This window comes from Harmonia axyridis, chromosome 3 (genome assembly GCF_914767665.1).
Source record: "Harmonia axyridis chromosome 3, icHarAxyr1.1, whole genome shotgun sequence".
Classification (NCBI taxonomy): Eukaryota; Metazoa; Arthropoda; class Insecta; order Coleoptera; family Coccinellidae; genus Harmonia; species Harmonia axyridis.
In genome coordinates, this window is record NC_059503.1 from 33430961 (window position 1) to 33458800 (window position 27840).

Here is a 27840-nt window from a genome sequence, read left to right on the forward strand (position 1 = left end):
TTTTTCCAATTTATTCATTTAAAAAGACTCAGGTTTTAGGTAATGGACAAAAATTGTCCACCAGGTGAGTAGATCCTATAGATATACCAGGTATTTCATCAATGATGGGGAATATTTTAACAAGAGAATAGTGGGATTCAAATAATTTATTACTTATTTTTATTCTATCTTTTTCTCTCTTTTTTGTCTCCTAATTTAATAATAAATATAATAATAATTATATAATTAATAATATAGTAACAAAAATAGGTTCAATTTTTCATTTATTTGTGTTTCTTTTCGATATATAGAATTTTTTTTCATTATTTCTCTTATTCTGAATTTCTAAAATTTTCCAATGTCTCAGCATGTCTCGACGAACTTTAAATTTCGATTGAGATTTTTCTTTGATTCGAAATCATTATAAAAAATGAATGAATTATCCTCGGAATCGTCATATAAACTATCAAATTAGCTTATAAAACAACAATTGATATATCCATGTCAACAAGACCTGATATCAGATTGCTATACATACCATTGGATGTATTAAAATATAGGGATAAAATATAGGGGTATAGCTCCGGTTCATGTTCATCATATAGTTATTGCAACATAGAAATAAGTACTGACTTTATTGAATGATCCTGTAATAGAGGATACCCTAAGCGCGATTTCAAAGGATACTTTTGCAAAGCGCTGTTAAAAGAAGTGGCAGATTCCTAATTTTTTATTTCAACCTGATTCATAAAATGATCTTTTTGTTGATATTCGATAGTGTTCAAATAATTTATTATTTTTTATTGTTCATTTCACGATTGGGAAAGAAGAAATTTAATTAGGATAACTAGGGCTCAGTAAAGGAGACATTGAGGAATTAATACTTCAGAATATAGTTTTTCGAACATTCGGCTTTCAAGAAATGAAGTAAACTGCGAAATGGATAACTCTACAAATAGTCACCACAATCAATTGATAACAAGAAATACAGGAGAATGAAAATAGTTTTTAATGTCATCAGAAACGTTACTGCCAAATATCATAGGATATTTCGCTGTAAATAGCAGCGTGTAACCTTCTGAAACTAGATTTGGTTATTTCAACTACAAGTCTCAATATCATTATAACAGCAGAATTCATAGTTGAAAATCCTGGATATTATCTAATATGTTAAAGAATTGCAACAAATATGTAACCTTCAGGCATTTCTAATATATGTTAAGGAGCACTATTTTTGAGAAATGTTTGTTTTATTATTTTGAAGTTATAAGTAGTAATTTTTACTGAATAAAAAAATATTATTATTATATTTATTGGATAATTGAATAATTAATAATAATACCTAATCGAAAATAATTCAATCAAGTATTTATTTCAATGTTATTATTATTATTATTATATAAGTTCATAGGAAATGCAATTTTTATGAATTTTAAGGAAATATAATTGGTAGGTACATTGATTTTGTTGACAGCTTGAAGGTCAATTTATGGAAATAAAAACAATTTCAACAAGGTGTCTAACTGTTATATATATATATATACAGGGTGGCCATTTGAAAACGAAACAGACGATTCAAAGGTATTTTTATACTGATTTCAGCACAGTAATTGTTTTTTCATTTTATGCATTAGTTCTCGAAATATTCATGCGTTAGTTAGTTAGGAAGGAAGCCACAGTCATGGTTGTTTTGAAGCTCAAAATGTCGATTTTTCACAAAACACTACAAGTGCCATGAAAACACTACTTCATTTTCAAATACTTAGTTAAGAATATTTCGAGAACTAATGCATAAAATGAAAAAACAATTACTGTGCTGAAATCAGTATGAAAATACCTTTCAAATGAGGTATCACTCACCCCATCTTCCCTATTCAAAATTTGGGGGTGAGGGTTGTAGTAGCAAGGGTTGAAGCGCTATGCGTCCGTAACCTACATCTTAAGTTGTCCCCCTCGAAACAGAAATCGACCTGTCCGAGCATTTCTATCGAAAAACTTTATTTCGTCTGTAATCTCGTCTGTTTCGTTTTCAAATGGCCACCCTGTATATATATCGATACAATTGTTTTGGTTCTACAATATTTCTTAATGCGTGTTCTTGCGTTATTCCAGTCGAGATAGAAGTACTCAAGTTTATTATGTTTTTGAATTTCTCACATGAACTATTTTCATTGCAAAATGAATAACAATATTCAACATCAAAAATAAACATTATTTTATACCAAAATTCAAAATAAAAAAATATTATTCTCTATTTTTTTTTACTCTTCACTAATCGAGGATTTGGAGAGATAGTTTCTCAATTCGTTCAATAACTTGACTTTATATTGGTATTAAGTATTATACATGTCAAAGTAACTGAATGACTCTCTTTTATAGGCTTTTTTATTTTAATGACATTAAGAATATTTCCTCTTTAAATGATTGAAAAATATCACCCACTTCTTGAACTTTATATTCAGGAAATCACACGACCTTGAATACGGGCTCGACCAGTTCTAAATTTAAGAAAAAAATAATGAGACATTTTCGTCATCTTGTTCTCCTTCAAGAACGCCTTGCTCGTAAGATCTTGAAACCACCACGCCCGATTTTAAGTGCACAAGGTAGGTACCTATACGTCGCGTTTATCACAAAAAGATTTTCTTAATATCTTCACTCCAAATAGAGGAAGTCTTAGTTTTTTTCTCCGGAATTTCTAGCAACATAATAACTGGTTAACTTCTATGTGCTCTAGATCAAGGTTCACCGTTATTTATATGATAAATTAATTCATTCTGTAGCAATATGCAAATTATGTAAAGTGGTTTTCATGACTTCAAATATTGGGGAAATCGTTACTTCATAAATAGTTTTTTCGAAGATTTTATCTAATCTTCGAACGAACGTCGAATGGTAAATAATAAAATGCGAAACTATGTAAAACCTTGGATGATAATCTGAGAAAACTGCAATTTTTTTGACCACCTCAATGGTTTATTTTGTATTATAAGAAAATTAACAAACAGAGCAATTGCATTGTTTTCTTTTCAATTAGAAGGAACTGAAGATAATCTCGAGGAGATCGAAACATGTAGCCATTTTAATAAAATATTAGAGGCCAGGTATTAGTAATTTCGTGAAAATTTTGAGGAATTTTCACATGCGCCTAAGTTGAAATACACATGAGATATGAGATCTCAATATTTCGCGTTTTACTTCTCCGATTTTGATGGAATTTGGGGAAATATGGGCATTTGGGTTGGGACAGTGAATATTCCATAATATTTCAGAAGTGATTATACGGTGTGCATTGCGCATGTGTAAATTAGATGTTTTCGGAATATATTACACAGGGCATCAAAAAAAAGTTGTTTTTGGTTCCTGGGATTTTAAAGCTGATTTTGAACTTTATTTGGGACGCTAAATCTGTAAATGCATTCCGTTTTTCTCTATCAACTCTACTTTTTTAGATACATCAACTTATCTACCAATGTGGGTTTCATTCTGTATATTCATTTATGAGAGTTCTAAAATTATTATGTATTCATTAATGTAGGTACAACGGTTTTATTGTCAGTCTGTAATTGAGTATATTCCAGGTAAATCTATAAATAGTGGAACCATCAGGTACCCGAATTGACCCTTTTAATCCCCTAACTCAGGTAAGTAAGAGAAAAATCATTATACCTCTGTTACATATAAAATTAGGCAATGAAGCAGTTGCCGTTCAGATATATAGAAAATGACAATATGCAAGATGTAAAGACAGTATTATATTTTATTGATAGTATTATGTTCAAATGAGAAATAAATGCAGTCGAAGAATTCCACACTTTTTCATGGAATTCATTGCAATTTCTGATGAAGATACGAATATAAATAACCAGGTATTACTCATTGGCTCGATTTAAATTAAACGTTATAATCTTTCGACTCATCAAATTTCCTTACAGTTACACAAAAACCACAGGATGTTTACTCAACAACACATTCCTGTTATTTGATAACAAACACACTAAGAAAATGCATTAATCGTGTTCATTTTATTCCAATGTATTGTTATTATACACATTTGATGGAAATTTTGCTGTGATTATCATTACCCTATTATGACTCAATATTTGAGATATTTACCTATGGTTATCCGAGAGGCTTGCATATTTTTATCATATCTCCACTTATATGTAGTATACTTAAAAAAAAAACAGAGACGTGAACTTCATGCACTAATTGTATCCTAGACCTAGGAGACCACAGAACTTTATATAGGTATATGTGCCCTCCAATAAGAGGGCAACTGGTGCATCGATGAATAAGCGCTCAACAGCTGCTGACATCAAGTGATCTTCTGAAGCGTATTAGAGCATATTGTGACCATCCCCAAATTTGGCATTTTTATCGTGATCTAATAAAAAAATTTAATAATTTAATTCAATCAGAATGAGATGGAGGTGTGAAAATGGACATCACATCTGTATTTGACATATTTCTTCATTTTCGTATCATAATTTTTTTCGAAAATATCCTTTACAAATGAAAATTACAGGAATTATTCCTGCAAGTTTCATTTTTGAATGCAATTTTGGAGAAGAGTTATAATTGAAAATGCTGAAAAAATTATAGTAATTGTTCATAATATTTAATAAACGATTCCTGGAAGTTTAATCAGTGAAGATTATTTTAACGTGTTTTGTTATTGCCAATCAGATGATCGTTTTCACCCTAAAAATTGTTGTAAAAGTTGGCGTTTAAAATGTATATACAGAGTATCTTTAAATATTTTAACTAGCTGGCATATCTCTATCAACGTTACTGGTGAAAATGTAATTTGACACCCAAATGCAGAATCTTATATCTGAGAGGGCGGACGGACAGAATCGAATTTGAGAACGGGTTTGTCCTCCAACTCGAAATTTGAAAATTAGGGACATTCTGACTAAATGACAGAGCGATCTGTTCGGAGACGAGCGTTCAAAAATTATCCCCTCTAATACTGATCGATTTGCACCTCGGTTTGCACTTTGCTTGAAGCTTGAATGGTCGACTTCCCAATCATATAAATTTAATTTTCTCCTTAAATCATATTGCTAATTCTTTTCAATAACTCATTTCATCCTTTCATTCCATTCCATCCAGATATTATTGGACGAATGTTGAATAATTGAATGAATCTGAAAAATGTATGTTGAAGGTAGTCAATGTAATGCAAATTATTAAGAAATGAACATTTATCTATATTATGAAAATTTACAAAAACCAAACACAACAAAACTTTTACCTGCCTATTATAGCTATCTACCTACAGAGTATTATTGGATTATTATTGGATGAAAAATATTTACTAAAAATACCAAGAAACGATTCTCGATTAAAATTGAAATATAATACTGATTTGATTTGATGAAAGTTTATGATTTGCTAGACATCACATGAAAACTAACAGGCTGTCAGACAAATGGAAATTCTATTCATTCATTTTCATGAGTTGCAATCTGGAGTAGTACCTATTACGGCAGAAATCATAGAAATTCCGTTATGGTTATATAATATACAAATAATTAATGGAGAAACGTATTCAAAAATCTTTATCCGATTCAACTTTTGACCTCTCGTTTCATTCCATCTCCAATCATTTCTCAATCATACAAATCGAATCGTCTCTTTTTAATATATCAAGAATTCAGAAGTTAGAGATGTCGTAACCATTATAAAATCAAACAATTTATTAATAAGATACCATAATAATAGCTTAATGATTCTTCCTCGACTTTCTACAAATGGCAGCAATTTCTAAACCGAATAATAATAACATTATCGAATATTGAAGAGAGGTAAATGACGCTTTCGTGTTGTATTGTATCGAATAATAAATAAATCAAGATATGTATTCTCATAAACACTCTAGATAATAGGAATCCTTTAGGTAGAATTGAGGCAGACACCACGAAATTCTGAGTTATTTCATTAATAAAATTAAGTAAAATAATAAATTCCTTGGAAAAAAATTAGGGTAAATATTTGAAATATTATTGAAACAGAAAGTGTAACCTAATGATTATTTTTAAAATGAATTGTTTTTAAATTTTTTCTGCAACGCAGATGAAAATTAATTTTTTCGGCAACCGTCCGAGAAGTGCTCTCTTCCCGGACGCTTTTTCTCTGAGAAAGTAGCATTTCCCGGCCTAGTCCGGAAAGTACGTACTTCCCGGACTAGGCCGGAAAAGAATCATAGAATCCATAGCAACCCAGATAACGGCTGACAGTTCATATGAAATTAGTTGTCAAAAATTTGCATGTTTTCTGATCGCAATCGCAATAAAATATGGAAAGCAGCAGCGATAGTGTTATTTTACATGGTTGCCGAAAAAATATTGTACGCAACACGCCCGAAAATGGTTTTTTTGGACTCACAGACTTCCAGGACTCGCTTACGCTCGTCCTGGAATTTTGTCTATTCGTCCAAAAAATCCCTATTTTTCGGACTTGTTACGTAAATTACTATTTTTGTCCTATCTAATATGTCTGAAAATATTGGTGAATCTACATCTATATCTATAGGATTATTAATTGGTCTATTGAATTCTTTTATCTTATCTAAGATGCCTAAAATATTAGTATTTAAACTGATTAGTTCTTGTTCGAGATAATTTTGGCAATTCGAAATTCGAACTGAGGATTCTAGGATTTTCTCCTTGTGTGGTGCTATTTAAAGAAATGAGCATATCTATAAAAGAAGTGAACACCGACATTCTTCTTAAAATTCAAGTAATCTGGCCCTTTCGAAAGTCTCCATTTTTATTTTTCAAGAGGGACTAGGCATCTCAGTATTTCTATACATCTGCGTCTAATCATTCGAACAAGGTAACTTCAAAAGTATTATTGAATTATTGGAAAATTCATTCGAAAGTATTCTTCATGATTATTTCAGTCTAGGAACAATACAAATTCAATGCAATTGTTTGTTATTTCATCTCATATCAGAGGGTATCTGAAAAAAAGGAACTCATAAAGTAGAGAAAAAATTTCTTTTGTGGTTTAGACATTTATAGTCAGACAGATTAGAAGTTTGATCTCTGTAGATCTGAGACGCAGTTAAATTGCTTATTTTTTGGATCAGAGTATTCAAAACTTAACGTTGATAGAACGTTGTGGATGGACGATTTTTGCATTCTACACATTTCAAAACTGAGAAAATAGCACAATGGGTGGAAAAATTTTTCCTCAGATAATACTAAATGTTATTCATCGAAAATAATTAACCAAAATCCAAAGGGGATTTTTTGATCACCATTACCGTTGGTGACCAACGGAGTAGGAATGGTTTGAACATCTGTAATCCTAAATGTTGATACATATTGGTCGTCCCTAGACCCCTTCACCTCTTGCGATGACTCACTGAAGTCCTATTTTATCTTGGATTCCTAGACTCAGACAATCCTTCTGCTTTCATAAAGCAGTTCACAGCAAGCCCACCCACGTTATCAATCAAGAATAATATATTTCAATAACACTCGCACATCTGTTCTTCAACATTTATGACGATCTTAAACCGTATCTCACTTTTATCGCAGCTGTTGAATTTTCGAACTTGCTGCGCGACAAAAATAGAATGAGACATTGTTTTTATATTCTCAAGTACTAGGAAGAATGACAAGATGACGAATTCGGACTGGTCTTTGTCTTAACTCCTGATGGTATACGCGAAGATGAAGCTGATGATTGGATATTGCTGCCAAATTGGTGACAGTAGATATACACCTAAAAGGTATGATGATTTATTCATAACATACAAGACAATACTGGAAAAAACCTGAGGTAAGAAAATATAGCACCAAAAACTTATAAAACAACTAATTTTAATCACGGGAGAATAAAGAGTGCAAAAGTGAAAGAAAATCAATACAACATACAACAGAAGTTTGGACACTTTGGACCATAATCATGAAAGGCGTTCTTATTTTGGAAGTGCCTGAATGTTGGTGATCATCAGAGCTACACTCATTTTTTTTACAGCCACATGAAATAATTCTGCTGAAGACATGTTGAACCAGAAGCTCAGATTTGCCACCCAGGAGGTATTGCACCAATCTTCTTTGCAAATTTTCGTTGACTTTTCACTTCGTACTTTTCAATTTAATAGATTTTGTTCTGCGTAATTGATATGAAAAGTGAAAAATTGCTTAGTAATTTGGTGCACCAGGTCCTAGGATATCATCAGTCTTCTTCCATTACCTCTCCCGATATTGACCTTGCTTTGTAACATTTGTACATCTCACTATGTTTCGGGTACTGACGTTTATGATATTTTAAGATTATCTCTGGTTCGTTGTTCATTCTGCGCAACACTACTACGATTGGAATTTTTTTGTGTCTATTGTATATCTTGAGTGTTTTTGGGTATGGCCTAGCTCCTAACTTCTTAATTAATTCGAGGACCCATCATATATCTTCGTTGTATGATTCGCGACATGAATAACTTTTGTTGTCACTAATCACTAGTCATTAATGCTAATATGTTATACTACTGTGTTATAATTTGATTATTCTATACTCTCGACCTGTAATATACTAGCTAGCAACATTATCAACTATGATGACATCAGCTGATATGACCGTTGCATAAAATTATAAGCATACGAAAGTGTTCAAGATGAATTTGGAAATGTTCTGCCTGAAGATGAGACAAACTTGTAGTATTAACATTGATTAGAAAATGAAAATCATATTGATTGATCTCCCCTAGTCTCTTTCGTATTCCACCAAAAATGTTTTCTTCAATGGTATGAGAGTCTTTAGGATGCGGAATCATTTTCTTCAGAACTCGAGGTATCATTACCGACTTTGAAATTAACTGGAGAAATAAATTTTGTCTCAAAATATTCAGTTATTTTAATATGTGCCAGTTCAGCCACAGAATTTTGCCAAAAGCAATCGTCGAAATCATTACAAACCTTTCTCATTTTCTCGATTATCCGTGAATCTTCGGAATTTGAGACAGCTGATTTCAAACATTCAGATGTGGTCTAACTCGTATTATAGAATTTCAGAAAAAAATCAAAATTCATATTTACAAAATGTTTTAATTAAGAAAAATCCCGTGTAGTCTTGAGGGCGTAAGTAGGTGTCAAAATATTTAGTAGGGGCACTTTTTTTTATGAATGGTGTGGTTCCATCAAGTGAAAATGGTTAAGATCTGAGGTATACCTGAATATGGGAGCCCTGTTTCTAACATTTCACACCTTCAAAGGTGATATGCGTCAAGGTCTACAAGAATCCAGTAATGAATTGGGACCAGATCTGGAGAATGAGATGGGTGGTCAAGTACTTCGTATAATTTGACCATGGTTCTCATCGATTTGTGACAATGAGCTTTATCTTCATGAGAGGAAATTTTTCATTCTGCATTGGAGGACGTTTTTCCTCAATTCCGCATTATGTAATATTCACTGTTGATGATTTAATCTTTTTCAGCTCGTATAAAATAAGGAGGGTCTTGCCATCGTGGGCTCTTGCTGTATGAAGCATGAAATCCAAGGAGGAATTTAGCTGTTGGTAAATCGATTTTTATACCATATTGGCATTTAGAACCATAAGCCAATTCAAGAGTAGAACATTTCTCAAAGATAAATCCCTATGGAAAGAAATGAAATTATTACCCTGAGTACTACATCACAATTCCATGGTAATAACAATGGGAACCGCAGAAAACAGTTAGATAAGTATGGTCTACAACACATTATTGTGGTACATACTGTCAATAAACCTGTCTATCATCTAGAAATCTGCGAGAATTGCGGAATAGGAAAGCTCTTATCCTTTCATGTATGAGAAAATGCAGTAGCGGCAACAAGGAAACTACCAATGGATGTGGCCTTTTTGTGCTTATTAAAATTCAGCACTCCACAGTAGATTATTTTCGGTTTTGTAACACTATTAACTCCTGAAATGTTTTAATTTACGGATGATCAACGCACACCGTCTAAACAAATAGGCTTAAATTCCTAAGAAATCTTCAATGTGCGAAATTTTGAGGTGGACAAGCCACATACCCACCTCTGCCAATCCATTTGTTTTCAACGTCTTCACGTTTGTGCATCAGCATTCACTATTCAGTCCGAATATCCAAATCAATTTTCATCATCAGACTGGTAGAAAGCGAGACATGAAAATCCTTCATCTAAAATTTTGTATGGGACCACGTCTGGCTCAAACTGATTAGCCATATCAAATTTCATCGGAATCGGATAAGCTTTATAGAAGTAAGGGGTGTTGCAAGGATGTACATACTCTCAGATCGACAGACAAATAGATAAGAAACAGAAGTTGTCCATTTGAGATGGATTTTACGACCGGAAATTTTTAAATCAGAGACAAAATTTTTTTTCATTCCAACAGCGATCATAATGCTCTTTCTAGCATCTTCCTTCGGAAGAGCATAACCTCTTTCAATATCAGCATGGATGAAAATCAACCATCATTGATTGGTATGCTAAGTTTAAACGTGGTGAAATGAGCACCGAAGACGGCGAACGCAGTGGATGCCCAAAAGAGGCTGTCACCGACGAAAAAATCGAAAAAGTTCACAAAAAAATTTTGAATGAACAGCGATCATTATACATATAGCGTTATTGGATCATTTGAAGGATTAAATCGTTAAAAAACGGCCCCATTTGCAGAAAAAAAGGTGCTGTTTCATCAATACAAAGCGTTGTGTAACAAATCAATGAAAACAATTCCAAAATTGCATGAATTGGGCTTCGAATTGCTTCTGCATTCACCGTAGGTATTCGCTAGATCTGGCCCCAAGCGACTTTTTCCTGTTTTCAGACCTCAAAAAAATGCTCGCTGGAAAGAAATATAGCGCCTATGAAAAAGTAATCGCCGAAAGTGAGGCCTATTTCGAAGCGAAAGACAAATCGTATAACAAAAATGAAATCGAAAAGTTGGAAGATCGCTAAATTCGCTTTATCGCACTCGAAGGCAATTATGTCGAATAATAAAATCGAATTTTGACAAAAAAATGTGTTTACTATGGTAGACCGGGGACTTTTCAATTGGCCTGTTAAAGCCATACGCCAACTCTGAGTAGGACATTTCTTGTATAAGAAGAGATAAAATTATTACTGTGAGTACTACATCACACTTCCATGGTAATAACAGTGGGAACCGCAGAAAACAGTTAGATAGATATTGTCTCCAACACAGTAATGTGGTACCTACTGTCAATAAACCTTTGACGTCTTTCATCTCGAAATCTGCGAGAACTCGCCTTGAAATCGACCGAGGTCGACGACGGGAAGGTGTGGTCATGAATAGGTGACGAAGAAATAAAAGGTCCCACAAGTGAATGACACACATAATAAAATATCTGGTCGCATTATTATGATCGTTCTTCTATTGTTGTCGGCGGTTATTCTGTGGTATGATGGTTAATTACTAGGTAGGGTTATGATTGAGAAATTTTACACAGTGCCAACGTGGCTTCCGTTTTCTCTGTCTAGTATTAATTCCAACAATGATTATTTGAAATCTTGAGGAATTGAAGTGGCTTCTTATGAGGATATGAAGCACTTCCGACACTGGTGAAGATTTCTGTTTATTTTCATTTTTTATTATCTCTGAACAATTTGGCTCATCCAAAAACCAAAAAATGTAAACATAATCGTACAAATACAGGTTTCTGGGGCGCTAATCTATACTGACAGAATTCTGTACGAAAATGCATTATAATTAATGAATCATTCATTTGCCATATTGACAAATGAATATTTGTTCAATGGAAATATAAAATTTACTTATATTTCCACCATATCATATCGCATCATACTTTTTTTGAGTTTTTATTGAAGGTATCGGTATTTGAACCCTCGGCATCTTGGTTGCAATCCTTTTATTTATTTTGTTCATTAATGATCTACTTGAGTTGATTAGAGTTAAAAATTAATCGTGTATAATGCAGTTGTTCGTTCGAAGTTAGAATATGCAAGTGTGGTATGGACTGTGGAGTCCTATATGAGTGCCATAAGAGAAAACTTGAGAGTGTTCAAAGAATATTCATGAAGTTCCTTCTGTTTAAGACTGATGGAGTATATCCACCCCGAAGATGTGACGGTACAATATTTTGTGAGCGAACTGGATATTCGAGTTTAGAAATGGAAAGGGTCATTGCTTCTTTATCATTCCTTTTAAATGTGATCTATTTTAATGTTGATTGTTCAGAAATATTGTCGAAGGTCAACTTATGCGTTCCAAGTTTCAACTCAAGAAGTGTTCTGGTTTTCAAGCCAGATAGATGATAGATCTCGAACGAACATTCTGCAAAAGGCACCTATTACAAAAATGTGTGAGAACTTCAACCCATTTTGTGTTGACCAAGATATATTCTCCTCATCAAGGGAAATTTGGTCAAGTCGGCAATTCATTATCTATTGACATTTGTGTTGACATTGAATTTATGTTATGTATGGAGATAACGTAAGTTCATATGAATTATTTATTCTTTATGCAGTTTAAGCAAACTGTTCATATGAGTATTTAGTAAATCTTTGCTTGCCCGAGATGCCATCATACGCTGCGCATCGGAAGGGCTTGAGATATGAAGCCGACCATTTTACGGCAAAGTCGCCACGCTCAGCTATGAATATGGAAGGTGTATTTGGCAGGGATCACTGAGTGTCAAACTTATGATTCAATCAGTGATCCAGGGATGAAACACCGCAATTCATCTTCAAAATTGGTTTAGAACGCCCCGTTAAAAGTCTTAAAGGTCTCAACTCTTAACTATTGAACCATTGAACCCCAGGAGGGCGAGTGTTAGGAGTTTTTTATAATTGTACTTAAAGAATTGTAAGTGTAAAATTGACCAAAAAATAATGCTTTTAATAGAATCTCATATCAATTACTGTTCTTGTTATATTTACTCGACACCGAGTTTGAAGTTGAAGGTTTGATGGGCAATAAAAATATCAAGCTTGATGCAGAATTTCATATTGATCGCTCTGCAGAAATAAATAAAATTCAAACAGAATATCGAAAAATTTTGGTGAAAAATAAAACTTTATACGGCAAAAGGAAGCTCTTTTCCTTTCACATATGAAAAAGCGTAGTATGGATAACAAAGAAACTTTGCCAACGCGCTTCCTTGTCCTTATTTAAAAATCAGCGCTCCAAGGTAGGTCATTTTCGATCTTGTAGAAAGCAAGGTATAAAAATCAAATTTTTACCTTTATACATACTGAATGCGAAGGAACTCCTCATCTGGAATTTTGTATGGGACTACGTATGAATACCCTTATCAAATTTCATTGGAATTGGATAAGAACTGCGGAAGTTAAGGCTTTTACAAGGATGTGCAGACTCTGGGGTCAGAAGCAAAAAGATACACAAAACAGTTGTTTATTGAAAATGCATTCTGCGAGCAGAAATTTTGAATGACAATGACAAACAAATTTTTCATCCTATAACCGATTTAAATATTTACTTACTATCTCTCTTCGGTAGAGGATGATAACTTCTTTCAATATTAATATGCAATTGGTACATTCTTTGTAGAGATACAATAGACGCTCAATCTTATCACTCTCTGAACCAATTGAACTTATTTGAGTTTCTCAATCAATCAATGGATAATGATCTGTACAGGTCTGTATACTTTATTTTTTTATTGGTTATTTGTCTAAAAAATGATCAATTTTTATCTGATTTACGCAATTTCAGATTACTGGATAAATAATCCACTTTTTCATCGGTAGCTAATCTGAGTGCGAAGTTGGATTTTTCTTATCTCTCGTCTCTCTAGCATTGTATTGAGATAGAAACAGATAATTTCAAAAAATAATAATCTGAAGATATATAAATACTATTCTGTGAAAATTGTGTTAATATATGAATAATGATAACGCATAAAAAGTTAATATCATAAGGACGTCTTATCTAATCTAAAATACAACCCATCTCTTTCGTGGTCTCCCTAAACCTACTTCTTCTCCTAATAGGTCATCGCCACGTGCCATTCTTACTATCATTTGTTGGTCCATTCGATGTGCTCATTCCACTTTCCACTATTCTTTCTACCTAGCACCCAATCGTTGATGTATTTCATTTTACATTTTCGTCTTATGTTGTCAATTCGTTCTTTGTAGTGAAGTCCTGGCTGGGTTTTTGCTGTTTATGTCATTATAGGCGTTACAACAGTTTTATATATTTGTGCCTTAGTCTCAATTATATAGTCTGGCATGCCAGAGCAAGTCATAATAGCACGAATATTTAACAAAGGTTAGCCTGCGTTTGCATCAATGGAGCTATGAGGACGTGCACAATTAGTGCATTGGAGGTTACATCTCTTCATCTTGTAATAGATAGAGTAGCCCATGAGGCCATTCAAGTCTATTCAATTACTAAGAAGTTACCGGCTATGAAGGATTTGGGAATCTGAGTGCCTAGTCCTCTCTGACCAATTACATACCATCAACGAACCTTACCAGGGATGAGATGATAAAGAAAATTGGTATCAAGAAAACCTTCACTACGATACTAAGTAGAAAAGAAGATTGTCAAATGGAAATGGTGCTAAAACCAAGACGGAGACTGGCGCTGGTATAAAATGATCACTATCGTTGGGTCGCTGTATGAGTGTCTGCAATAGAAAGATCTGTGGAAATTACCTGGTTAGAAACTATTTGAAATGCGATATAGCGATATATTCTGATAGTCAGGCTGAAACCAAAGCATTGAGCTCACATATCATCGATTCTAAGATGGTATTAGAGAGCCGAAGAAAACTCAAGGAAATAGGCAAGAATAACAAGGTCTTTTCAGTCTAGCTTCCCGATCAGTCGGTAATTGAAGGAAATGAAGAGTCCAACGCACTTGACAAAAAGGAGCAACAAACTCCTTTCATTGACCCAGAAACTTTTTGTGGTATAAGCAAGAAAAAGTTTCAGGAAGTTTCTTCGAAACTTTGACACTGCGTGATATGAGAAGTATCTGAACCTCAACAATAGTAAACTACACCTCCTCAATGTATTCCTAGCAGGACATTATCGCCTCATGAGAATTATAGTTCAGATTCTGTCGGGACAAGGAAGAAAATCCGGATCACCTGGTGACCGCATCACTAGCCAACGCCAAATCTGTTTTGGACAAGAAATTTGTAGAAGTGAGGAAGTATCCATCTTGAAGCCATGCTAGATACTGGAGTTCATTAGAACTCTGGAACTGGAAGGTGAGCTGTAGATCACGTAATGGCGAGAATAGCTCTGATAGGGGACACAATAGACCATAAGGTCGCAGTACAATGAAAACCCCTTAAATCTAATCTAGTCTAGTCTCAATATAAAGGTATTTTTTTTCCATTTTGTGCCATTCAAGCAACCTGCACCCTCTGACTCCAGAGAGCTTTATGCCCAGGTATTTGATTATTATCAACCTGATTGGTATTTTAGATGTTGCCAAGCTTTTTGTTTTGGATGCGGAAATGACCATGTTCAGGGACCTACAAAGTTAATAAAGAGATACAGCAATCCCTTTAGATCGTCTTCATTTGCGGCAACACGCACAACGTCATCGGCTAAAATAGAATTGTCATATTGCTGTTGACCATTTCATATCCTTGTTATAGTTGTTGTTGTAAAATTGCAAACAGAATGAATAATTGCTTCGATTTCTGAATTAAATTTTCTAGAGCTCACAACTTTTAGATCAACTGGGAAAGGAGTACACAGACACAAAGTACCTAAAAATTACCATTACACCATTCAGTATTATATGTTGTATATGTGAAATTTGAAGAAATATTATTATAGAATAGATTCCTTGATTTTTATCTTTGTGATGTATATTTTAAACTAGATACAACTAACATTTCATTCTCTATTAACAAAGGATATTGTTGTATATTGAAGACTACATTTAATTGATCGAAGCGATAAATGCCTGTTTGAAGGTGACGTAACAAAAAGTGATAAATTAAAAATCAGAAAGATTTTGAATATATCTTATAATTATTATGAATAGGTAGAAGTGAAATATCTGAATGACCGAAAATGTTACGAAATGTAAAGAATACAAACGATCTCGTCGAGAATGTGGGGAATAGTTGATGCAGTATGTGGAATTTCTATTCAATATAATATACACGCTTGAGCTCGGTCACGTTTAATAGTATTTTAAGTTCAATCATTCTCCAACAAACACTCGTGAGAATAGAAGATGTACAAACTATATTAAGGTGTTTTTGCTATAGCCATTAAGATAAGATATTTTAGTTATTTTCTTCTGCATTCATTCTTACTGTTTTGCGGCACCTTCTAGAAATATGTTTGCATATACTGGATGTCGTCACAATTTCTGTATTTCTCGAATTTTGAGCAGGAAATGGTCTCAAGCCTTAAAGTTTGGACCTTGAATGTCGAGGTTAAGTTTGTTAGTGGAAAAAACTCATTAAGTTGAAATAATTGACAAAAATGAACATCATGATAAATCACATCGCATTTTCAGTTTTGTGGTACTTAACCTGTAACCTTTAATTCTAAGCCAACCGCTCTAAGTTGGAATGTCAATTTTGACGAACCAAGTATTCAAAATTAATATTATGTCCAACTTCAACTGACCTTACTGAAAAAAAAAGTTCTATATCAGTTTGGCGAGTGAATCTAAAACATAGCTTACTTAGGATTCTAAAATGGTATAATTTGGTAATAGGTACTACTTTTTTTCTTAAATAAATTCAATATCTCAGAAAATTCAAGATAATGATCGAAAAAATCCTAATATTTCTTTAAAAAACTATCCGACTAGATTGAACTTCATTTTTTTTGTGAAATAATAATAAAAATAATAATAACTAAAAGACAATAATGCCATCATAACAAATCAAATTTCAAATGTATCAACAGTTCTATGGTCTCCAAAGGCGAAATAGATCTGAATGACGATAGCTCAAATTCTTCTGATGCCAAGTCATTGTTTTCCTGTATTTTTGTTTATTTTTTTTGAAGTTGTATATTCATCAAAAAATACCTCATATATTCCATAAAAAAAAATCTTTCAAAATATTGAGAGTTCAGAGTAACGCAATGGCTTTCGATTTCTCGTTTGACACAAAGAATAGATCATTCATTCGATGACGCGACGTGGCTTCAATTATCATGAAATTTTTAATATTTTAACTTCAAGTCGTATTTCGAGACTCCGCCCATTTACTTCAAATACACTTATTGATTGAATGAACGTGTATTCCGATATAACCTAACGAATCATATTCTTATCTCATTGATCTTATCGAGTATATTAAATATTTTATATGAAAGGAAAAGATTTTACTCCTTTGAAAATCGTTTTGAAAATCATTTTATTCATATGTCACTATTACTATTGTATTAAGATTTATTGTTAGTACTTGCCCAAAGTGCTATTTTACCGCATGTAAAAAAGTTCATCTGACTGTATATATCAGATAAAAACAAAAATCAAAAATGATATTTTATTCAATAGTTACCTTGAAGGAACAATAAAAAGACAGTATTAAGCAAAAATGAAATTATTCTTCCTTATATTTATACCGAAAGAACCAGTATTGCCATTTTGCAAATTAGTTGATTGCTGCAGACTGATATTGCTCTGAAGACCATTTGATATTATGACTTGATAAAGGTTGATTTAACTCAGGACTGTTGTAAATGGGTTTATGTTTATGATGGTTGACTCGACTAAGAATTATAGTTGTGTACATACAGCACGATGATGGTGGATTGATGTTTATTTTGTTTTAGTTATAAGGGCACCTGTTTTTGTCTATTTTAATGTCTTTGATAAAGAGTGTTCCGAGAGGTTTTTCAATGAGGGGTTTCATTTCAATAATATAGAAGACGAGAATATATTGAGAGAAATCAATGGCTGTTTATTTTATTATAAAGATGCCATTAAGGATGGAAAATAATATCAACCAAATGGCCGCCACGGCTACGGTTACAGCACCATATTCTTTTCATGTAATTTTCCATGACCAATTCGCGAAATTTGTGACAGTATCTCTTCGAAAACTTCACGAATTCCATCTTTATGACCTGGAAATGATTGTGGAGTAATGTTATTATATTTCTCACCAAAAAAAAGTCTTCAACCCAAAGAAAAAAGTCTAAAAGTGATAAATCGTTGGCCAATTGTGATCATCTCTTCGATAGAAATAACAGGAAATTTTTCTTACAAAATTACGATTATTTCGTTGCTCTATAGCACCGTTTTGTTGAAAATAAACGTCGTCCATATCAACCAATTTTTGTTTATAATATGCCTAATTTCCAAGATCGGCGAAGAATTCGAAAAGTACTACTTTGCGAAGGCTGTCAAAAAAAATTTGTATTGTTCATTGAAACAGATGTCTCGAAGTAGTTATTTGAATTTAAAAACAAGAAAATAGTCGATCGGAGTCATATCAGCGTGATATGGTGGTTTTTCAATAGGATTTGTAAAGTTTCTGACCAGAAATTTGTTTCAGTCTTGGTGTAAATTCAAAAAGTTCGATGTCTGAATTTTTTCGGCGAATTGAGTAATATGTTCTGTTGGGTCAAAAAAATGTAATTAGCAATGCAACGCTTGCTATGAAGTGATAATATGAAGAAGCACTTTAAACTAACTGAATGGCAAATGGCGCTCAAGGTCTTCTCGTGTAGTAGAATATGGAGGATAGTTATACGAATAAATGATATCAAAAATATGTAAAATATCTTTAAGCGGGCTTTTCCCGGTACTTTTCTGACTGAATGCGAAAATATCTTAAAGCATGAGAAATATCAGAATCTTAGGCATAATACCATCACCCAATAACCAAATGGCCTGTTATAAGTAGCGTATATACAGGGTGGCCATTTGAAAACGAAACAGACGAGATTACAGACGAAATAAAGTTTTTCGAGAGAAATGCTCGGACAGGTCGATTTCTGTTTCGAGGGGGACAACTTAAGATGTAGGTTACGGACGCATAGCGCTTCAACCCTTGCTGCTACAACCCCCACCCCCAATTTTTGAATAGGGAAGATGGGGTGAGTGATACCTCAATTTAAAGGTATTTTTATACTGATTTCAGCACAGTAATTGTTTTTTCATTTTATGCATTAGTTCTCGAAATATTCATGCGTTAGTTAGTTAGGAAGGAAGCCACAGTCATGGTTGTTTTGAAGCTCAAAATGTCGATTTTTCACAAAACACTACAAGTGCCATGAAAACACCGCCTCATTTTCAAATACTTAGTTGATAATATTTCGAGAACTAATGCATGAAATGAAAAAACAATTACTGTGCTGAAATCAGTATAAAAATACCTTTCAAATGAGGTATCACTCACCCCATCTTCCCTATTCAAAATTTGGGGGTGAGGGTTGTAGTAGCAAGGGTTGAAGCGCTATGCGTCCGTAACCTACATCTTAAGTTGTACCCCTCGAAACAGAAATCGACCTGTCCGAGCATTTCTATCGAAAAACTTTATTTCGTCTGTAATCTCGTCTGTTTCGTTTTCAAATGGCCACCCTGTATATATGAAACACGCAAGGTTAGCAAGGACACAACAACTATCTTATGTTTTTTTATGATAATTCGGAATTTTTCTGAGGTTTAAGAAATAATTATTTGAAATTTTGTACTTGGAATCGGTACGAGAAAACTGAAAGAAAACAAAAAGTTAACTATTTATCCAGAGCTTCTTTTACTATTCTTGAAATTAGGTACTAGTGTTTTCAATACATAAATAATTATTCGAAAAGTTTGAACGACAATAACTGATCTCATCTCCTCCGAAATTACTGTTACTTCAAGAATATTGAAACCAACCAATATCATGGAATGGCTGTCAATAGGTCAAATTAAATGTGAAATGAATCTCTAAATATATCTGAATTTTTGTCTTTCACCTTAACTCATTCTGAGGTTGTTATTATTTATGGGGATTTGAATGTCATTATTTCTAATTGCCCATGTGGAGCATCTGTAACTCACAAACTGATTTGAAATGACCCCATAAAGCCAAACTGATTTGGAGAAAAAAATATTGTTCTTCACAAAAAATCGAAAAATCCATTTTTACACACTTTTCCAAGATTTTTCCAAATTTATGGGTTTTTAATATTCTATCGAGGTCATTGATCCTAATTTATGCACGGGAGTTATTAGTGTTATCCTAATACTTCATTTCTTATGTATTATTCTTACTTTACCTTATTAATTATACTATTATACTGGCGCTGAACCAAAGAAAAGAGTCAATGTTCACTGTAAATAAAAAATTAATTTCAATATATTCCATAGGACCTAGGTCAATGGCCGTTTTTAAAAATTCCTACAATGAAGTAGGTTCATTATTATTTTTGAAAACTTCACATAATAGTAGATACATGTAAAAAAATACCTAATTATTTTTATAATGAAAAGATTAAAATGGAAGCTTCGTTTATTTATATATTTATTTGTTCATATTTTTTCAATCTTTTTTATGTCTCATTTCACTTAATAATTACTGAAATATTCTCCCATGATATCAAGAAAACGTCTGCCGAGTCAGCTAGATATAGAGTCGATTCGAAAATTCTCAACCATAAACATGTTGGCGTTAGAATTTTGGGTGGAACATTACTTTTGAATTTATGATTTTTCAAATTTGAAGTATTAATTTTCTTTCTTCAATTTTATGAATCGTGTTTTCGAGCTAGGCGATCACCCGCAAATATTTTTACTAAGGCTTCTGAGAAAAGCTCCACATTAAGGGTTTGAACTCTGTCACGAGGCAATTTTTATTAGTAATATATTATTCTTAAAATATTGAACTCAATAAAAGTTTGGTATTCATTTTATTTCATCAATAATCCTAAATTAAAGTTCACATGATATACATCATGCATTGCCTGTTAGGCGGTACAAAGTTATCTGTTATCTGAATTCAAAGGTATATCAAATTAATATTAATTTACAACTCATCTTTTCATTGAGTTGAGCAGTGTATATAGTTTGTCCCTCTTACCAACCCTTCAACGTGAATGAAGTTTTGCAAAATTTATGATACCACAACAATTGTAATGAAATTGAAATATACACCTTGAGTCGAAATTTATTTGGTCAGGATAGAAATGCATATTTATTGTAATGATTTATTTCACATTTTTTGTATAATGTTGCCTGAACCAGAACGGTTCTATGATTATTACGGATATTTCGAACATCTAACGAATGAATGAAGTTTACATTGATATCAACATAACAGGATGTTTTGTGGCTAATCGTATCTTCTTTGAAGTCCTGTACTTCGTCAATTTCTTCATATAAAACAGTAGTTTCCACTATACTGTTGGTGTGAAGCATCAATAAGTGAGAAAGCAACCATCTGCCGAAGCAGAATTCTAAGCGAAATGTCAGGCTATTATAGATAATTGGATATTTTAATAACAATAGAGATGCTCATTACTTTTATAATGAAATCACACGTGATTTCTATTTCCGAATCTTCTTCTCTGATACATCGCATTTCTATTTGATTATTATCAATCATAAAGTGAGATACTTGAGAATTCAGTGTAGAAGTTAACTCTTTAAGAATAAAAAATGCTCAGCTAGCATCTTACTAAGTCAGTGGAACTCTCGGTGGAACTCTATTGTTCAAGATGTTATTAGACTATTAGAGAATTAGTATTATTGAATGAAATATAAAAATAATATTTTACTCAGATGATTAGGCACTTCGAAGATATATGTATATCTACCTAATGAGCGTTAAATATTGCATTGCTGAATTTTGTCCCCTCAAACTATATTTCATCTATTGGAATGATTTAGGACATTTAGGTATATGACCGACCTGTAATTTAACCAATCAACAAACCAATAAAATTTTTATTCATCCGAGTAGTGAACCTTGATATACATATGACTCGATCATTTGCGAGACATTGATGTAACCTAATAACCAAACTGGATTTTGGTATTTCCCGAAAGACTTCTTCTCCAATGATTCATCACAAAGCGCCGTCGACCTTTCTGCGGTGTTGTCAGAGTTGTTTCTTTTTCGCAGATAACCTATAGATGAGTACAGCTCCGTTTTCACACAATGGTATATAATGGTTAAATGTCAACTCTTACTTTCCAACTAGCTCCGTTATATGTCGAGAGGAGCATCGTTTTTTTTCGATGGTATTATTAAAATAATTCACGACTAGGTATTTGCCGAGATTTCTTGGCGAGGTGTACGGTATTCGATTTCCGCTTCCTGCGTGTGTTAGGAATGGATCTTTTTTGAATTGATGGGTTTAGATGTCGAGTGTCGAGCTATTTGGTTTTCAACCCATTATTTGTTAAATAATTCCTAGAAAGAGGACATGATATCCTCTTTACAGCTATTACATGATTAGTTATTTCAATAATATGTACTTCAATTTTGTAGGTAGTTGTGTATTGATTTTTTATTTCTACAAATAACTTAGTTGAAAATCTGAAGACATGAATCTAGTAATACGGTTTATGAGCTCATTTAGAATACAATCTTCATGAAAAAAAGTTGCGACAAACAGTATAGGCTTTGAATATATAGCGTTATTTATTACAATCTCCGAATGAAATTTGCGAAAATTCATTGCTCCGAACCTAGGATTCAATTATGTATTATAATATAAGAATGTTATCTTGCAGATGCATCATTTCGGTTAATTTATTATTTCTAAGAATATATGAACATATCGAATTGTTTATGGGTTTACACTAACTTTCTCTCTAGGACGGTCTTTCAGTGCAAAATTATTTTTATTCTGTGCGGAATTTTTTTTATTCTTTCAATTTGGAAAAACTCTTTATGGAAGTTTAGAATGAACACACTCATTTTTAACACAGAAAAATTTATAGTTTTTGATTTATACTTTGAAAAAAGCAAAAATGTATTCCAATCGCATTTCAATTAGTTCAATAATGAATTTCAAAATTGTTTCATTATAACGGAATTGGTACCAATTTTTTTAAAACACTACTCTAAGTAAATGTCATTTATCGCTTTTTCATTTGGTAATATGTATTTTCATTCGATGATATTCTGAATTTTGAAATTGAAATTCACTAGAACGTATACTTTTTTTTGAATAAGTATTCTAAATATATTGTATGTATTTTTTCGTCATTATGTAAAAATTTCTTCTTTCAAAAATTGAAAGAAGCGATTTCCGCACAGAATCAAAATGATTCGAATCCTATAACGATAGATAGTGAATTATTGGTTAATAATAATAATAAAAAAAAGTTTATTTGTTCGAAAACTACAAATAAACTCAAATCGATATTTATTGCATATCGATATTTATTGCATTTTTTCCATATCACTATGAAATAATCAACCATTATGTACAGTTTGAAGTGATTTTCACCTAGAAAAAACATATTTTCACTGGCATAACAAACCTCGAAGAATTCCTTTCATATTGAACAGCAACGAGCATTTTCCACAAAAATTAAATAAAAATAGTCAGGTTGGTTGCACCATTTATAACTCAAAAACGGCCGTAACAACTCTTATGATCTTGGCTATTTTGGATTTGTATCGACTCAGAATAACTGTCAAAACATCAGAAAACCCAGAAAAAGAATGAAACTTAAATCAAGTTTTGTGAAAACCGCATAGATTAAAGATTGACGTTCATGATAGTACATATATAATAAATGGGTTTACAGAGATTTGAATTATTTGGAATATGGATTATCTATTGCAGGGTATTGCACCAAACTTAAATTATTAAATTTCCCAATAATTTAAGTAACATTATATCAAATTAATTTTTTTGTCATAATTCTACTATAGATGCTCTTCTTGTTATAGTCTTTATCGATAAAATATCTGAAGAGATAGTTTTTCATTCATAATTAAAGCTCTACATATCGCAAAACCGATAGTTATTTGAAAAGGGATACTCAAATCTTTTAAACACAAATATTCTAACAAAAATCCTACCTCAATATAACATCGGCATCTAATAAGTATATTCTCTTTTCTGCTATCAATCTTGGTGATCACGAAATATACACAAAAATCTCAAGTCGTGTTATCATACACATTCTCTCGTAGGAAAAAGGTCATAAACTATCACAAATCGCTCGCATTCAATCAATATTTATCTATAAAGCCAACATCAGACTCGACACAAGTACCTAGAAACCGAACATTGCCCGAGTCGGCTTAGCCTGTGGCTAACGTCGTGTCTGTCCGTCTCAAGACAAGTATTGAAGAGAGAAGATATCCCAAATGACGAAACGAAACTCAATTCACTAACCACGCGATTGGTGATCGGGGTTCTCTCGGTTTTGTTATGCTACAGTTGAGCATGCGCGACTTAAGTCGAAAAGCACGCATTTTGCCTTATTAATTGCAAAAAAAAATTGGAATCGAGCTGTTGATTTAGTTCCAATAAGTTCACAACTGAATGGATTTTCATTTAAGTTGAATTTTAGTTGATGAATTGAAGTAACGAGGTTTTATACATGGGGGGGTTGCCTTGGTACCTGGCTCTTATTATTCGAGTCACCTGCCCTACTTTGGCATTGTATTGTAGAAGGTCCTTATTGATTATTGAGTCGACAATGAATGAACTGTGTTGAATGTTTTCTTTCGCGTTACTCTAGGTTTTTGTTGAATTTCTAGAAGCCCCACTACCTACAACGGGATATAGAGGGTGATTCAAAACTCGGGGCGATAAATTATGGGACGTATACAAGCTGATATTCTTGATAAAAAGTAGAAATAATTTTTCTCTAATTCTGTGGTTATTCCGTTCATTCTTCCACATCTTGTAGAACAAAATCGTGCGAGAATATATCAGAAACGCACAGTTTTCATGGTTACATTTTATTATTATATGTTGGTACTCCGAACTTTCCGCCACGGCTTTATCTGTCAATTCATTTGCAATTTGCCTTAAAGAAATCAGTTCTGCCAACCAACATTTTTCAATGTAAAAATCACTAAATGATATTTATGAAAATATTTCATTAATTTCAATAAAAATGCAATGGATTAGAGAAAATAATGTATAATACTCGTACAGAAGGCTCATTCTACCACTCGTTCATTCAAAAACTCGCCACTTCGTGGCTCGTTTTTGAATTTTGAACTCGTGGAAGAATATCAATGCCTTCTGCACTTGTATTATAAATAACTATTTGCTGATGAGGTTGTTTTCAGAGATATTGGACTTCAATTTTCTTGTATGTGACCAATTTAATTCAATGAATTACAGTAAGACTAGAATTTATTAGCTGAGTTGTTTAAACTTTTCAACGAACAATTACTTCCAATTCAAGTCCTAATTGATTGAATGCCGATGCGTACCTACCTACTTTCAATTTTTAGAAAAGATGTCGCAAATTTGCTAGAAGATTTTCCTGTGGATTTAGTATAATATAAAATAATATGTGGTAGCAGGTCGACGGTCAGCACTGCATGTTGGACGATCTGTTGTCGCATGGTTAAATCAAGCAAGGAGATGGATTAGTCGACGTGGTCAGGTGCTATGATCTGCGAGATCACCTGACTTGAATCCTTCTGATGATTTTTTTATAGGGAAATTCAAAACATCTAGTGTAGTCAGTGAAAATTAATACAAATAATGGAACGAATTATTAATGCAGTCGAATCCACTCAGAATAGACACAGATTCAATTAGTATTCGATTCTCTTATTTTGCGTTACCAAGCTGGTATCGATGCTAATGGTGGTATTTTTGAGCATTTGATTTAATTATTTTTGTATTTTCATATTATGTATCAAAGTTGAAAAAAAAGTCTTCGAAGTCTAATTAATATCTCGGAAACGAAGTCATATCAAGAAATTTTATTTTAGATGATAAGGATTTCAGTGAACTTCAATTAAAATGTAAATTATTATTTTATAAATTTATTGGTTTTATCTTAACATGATCTACACCTACATGGTATATGCTCGACATATACTTATTGTTAAATTTGTATGTTGTGAAGAATCAAATAAAGAACCATTATTAAGATTGTTTTTGACCATTATTTCTAGTTTGTATATTAATTATGATCACCCTGTATTACCCAGAGTAAATTTTTTTCTGTATAGAAGTAGCCAATGTGTCTACTCGAAAACAAATTTTTTGTATCGGCGGCGTAACAGATTTCTTCATCAATTACCAATTTTCTTAATATTTTCAATTTTTCGCAATTTTCTCGTAAATGTTGCGTCTAACGTACAAAGTGAAGAACTCATCATTATTATCATATCGAAAAAAATGTAACTTTGGTATAAGTATATCTTTGTTTTCGAAAAGCCTGTATATATGAGAATAATTTTAAATCGTGTGTGGACTATTCTATACACATGACAAAAAAAGATTTTCAAAATACGTTTCTTTATTACTCCCTTAAATTGAGATATGCGTTTGTGGTGGGTCACCCGGTATATTATATGTATTTTTTTTTTGAGAAGAGAAAAAGCGGGCCTTCATATAGTTCAGAATGTTTGGAGCCATCTGCGAAAAGAAGGTAATTTTTTTCAAAAGTCATGGGAAATTTTAAGTGTATGTACAATTTAAAGAAGTACGATCCTAAGACGGATCTTTAGGGCATATCTGTCCCAAATCATTTATCTGAAGAATAGAACGAGACGTAGGTATTTGATGCGTTCTTTCTATATACTAATATTTTTTTTTTATATTTCATTATCGTTTTGATATTTGAAAGTGGTACAAATGACGGCTTAGTAGAAAAAACTCATAGTTTGAACTTGCCATTCCATTTATGAAATTATATACAGATTACAGAGGTTGATGCCTTCAATATCGTTTCACAACTATCATCTCTATATGTGATTATAATTTTTAATTGTGCTTCTGACTACCACTTACTGACTACACACCCCAAAAAATATTTTCAAAATATTTTTATATCCTGAAAAGAGGTAATACCAACTAGTCCTCTCACAACCAGTTATGGGGTTTTCACAATATTTTTTGAACAATAACCTAAATTGTAGAATGACTGTAGGTATTTTTAATTTGCGAATGAAAAAAATTTTGGTAATTTTTCGTTTATCGCGAAAGAATTGATGTGTATAACTTTTTTTAAAAGAATAATCGACCGTCATACAGTGCTGCTCTCTACTTATATGTTTCGTGAAGAGAAAGAAGATAAAGTGAAAGTAACTTCGTACCTAATGTTTGACAGGTACGCGGAAAGCCACGTGGTGGTAATCCCTCTTAAAATGAGGGAAGAAAGGTTGCCCGGTGGGCTGGATTCGATGCTTCTTGTTAACGAGATCGGGGTATCGGTAGGTTCGGTATTTATATTGTTTGTATTGTTCGGTTTTTATATCGATGATATAGGTGAAGAATTGGACAGTGATGTGCATATTTTTGTAGATGATTTCGTGTTGGCTCTCTAAAGAACAATATGCAGATATATTAATCATGATTCATGATTGCGATGATAATATTAGATATCATAATAACGATCCTCTGATTATCTCTCTCTTTACTTTACTACATTTCAGCAAATTTATTTGATTTTGCATAAGATGGATAGTGATGCGATATTGAAGTAGATGAGGTACCTCTGAGGATGATTCAGTGCTGTATACCTACCTTTCATTAAAAAATATACTGTCCATAAATCATTAATTCCAATGAACTTCACTATTTCAAAAGTTTTGTTGTAGAAGTGGCTTTGGGAAAGCCTATTCCAAAAATTTAAAGTACTTCAACATCATTGAACAAACTTATACAAGGCAAGTGAATGATGTGTCGTTTACCTTTGAAATTCAGTCTGTATTAAAACTTAAAACGTACCGGGTTTTTCACATTAATTTGACCCCCCCTTTAACTTAGTTACTTGAAGAGGTACAAAAAA

The 27840-nt window shown here is 32.7% G+C and overlaps 1 protein-coding gene across 1 annotated transcript in view; it reads right to left on the minus strand.

Moving 5' to 3' along the window:
* The window catches only part of LOC123677177, a 136592-nt gene extending 112385 nt beyond the window's left edge, over positions 1–24207 (minus strand). Inside the window, exon 1 of the mRNA XM_045613742.1 lies at positions 23930–24207. The gene's annotated coding sequence lies outside the window, so the exon portion shown is untranslated. The remainder of the gene's footprint in view (positions 1–23929) is intronic.
* Between the last annotated feature and the right edge of the window lie 3633 nt (positions 24208–27840).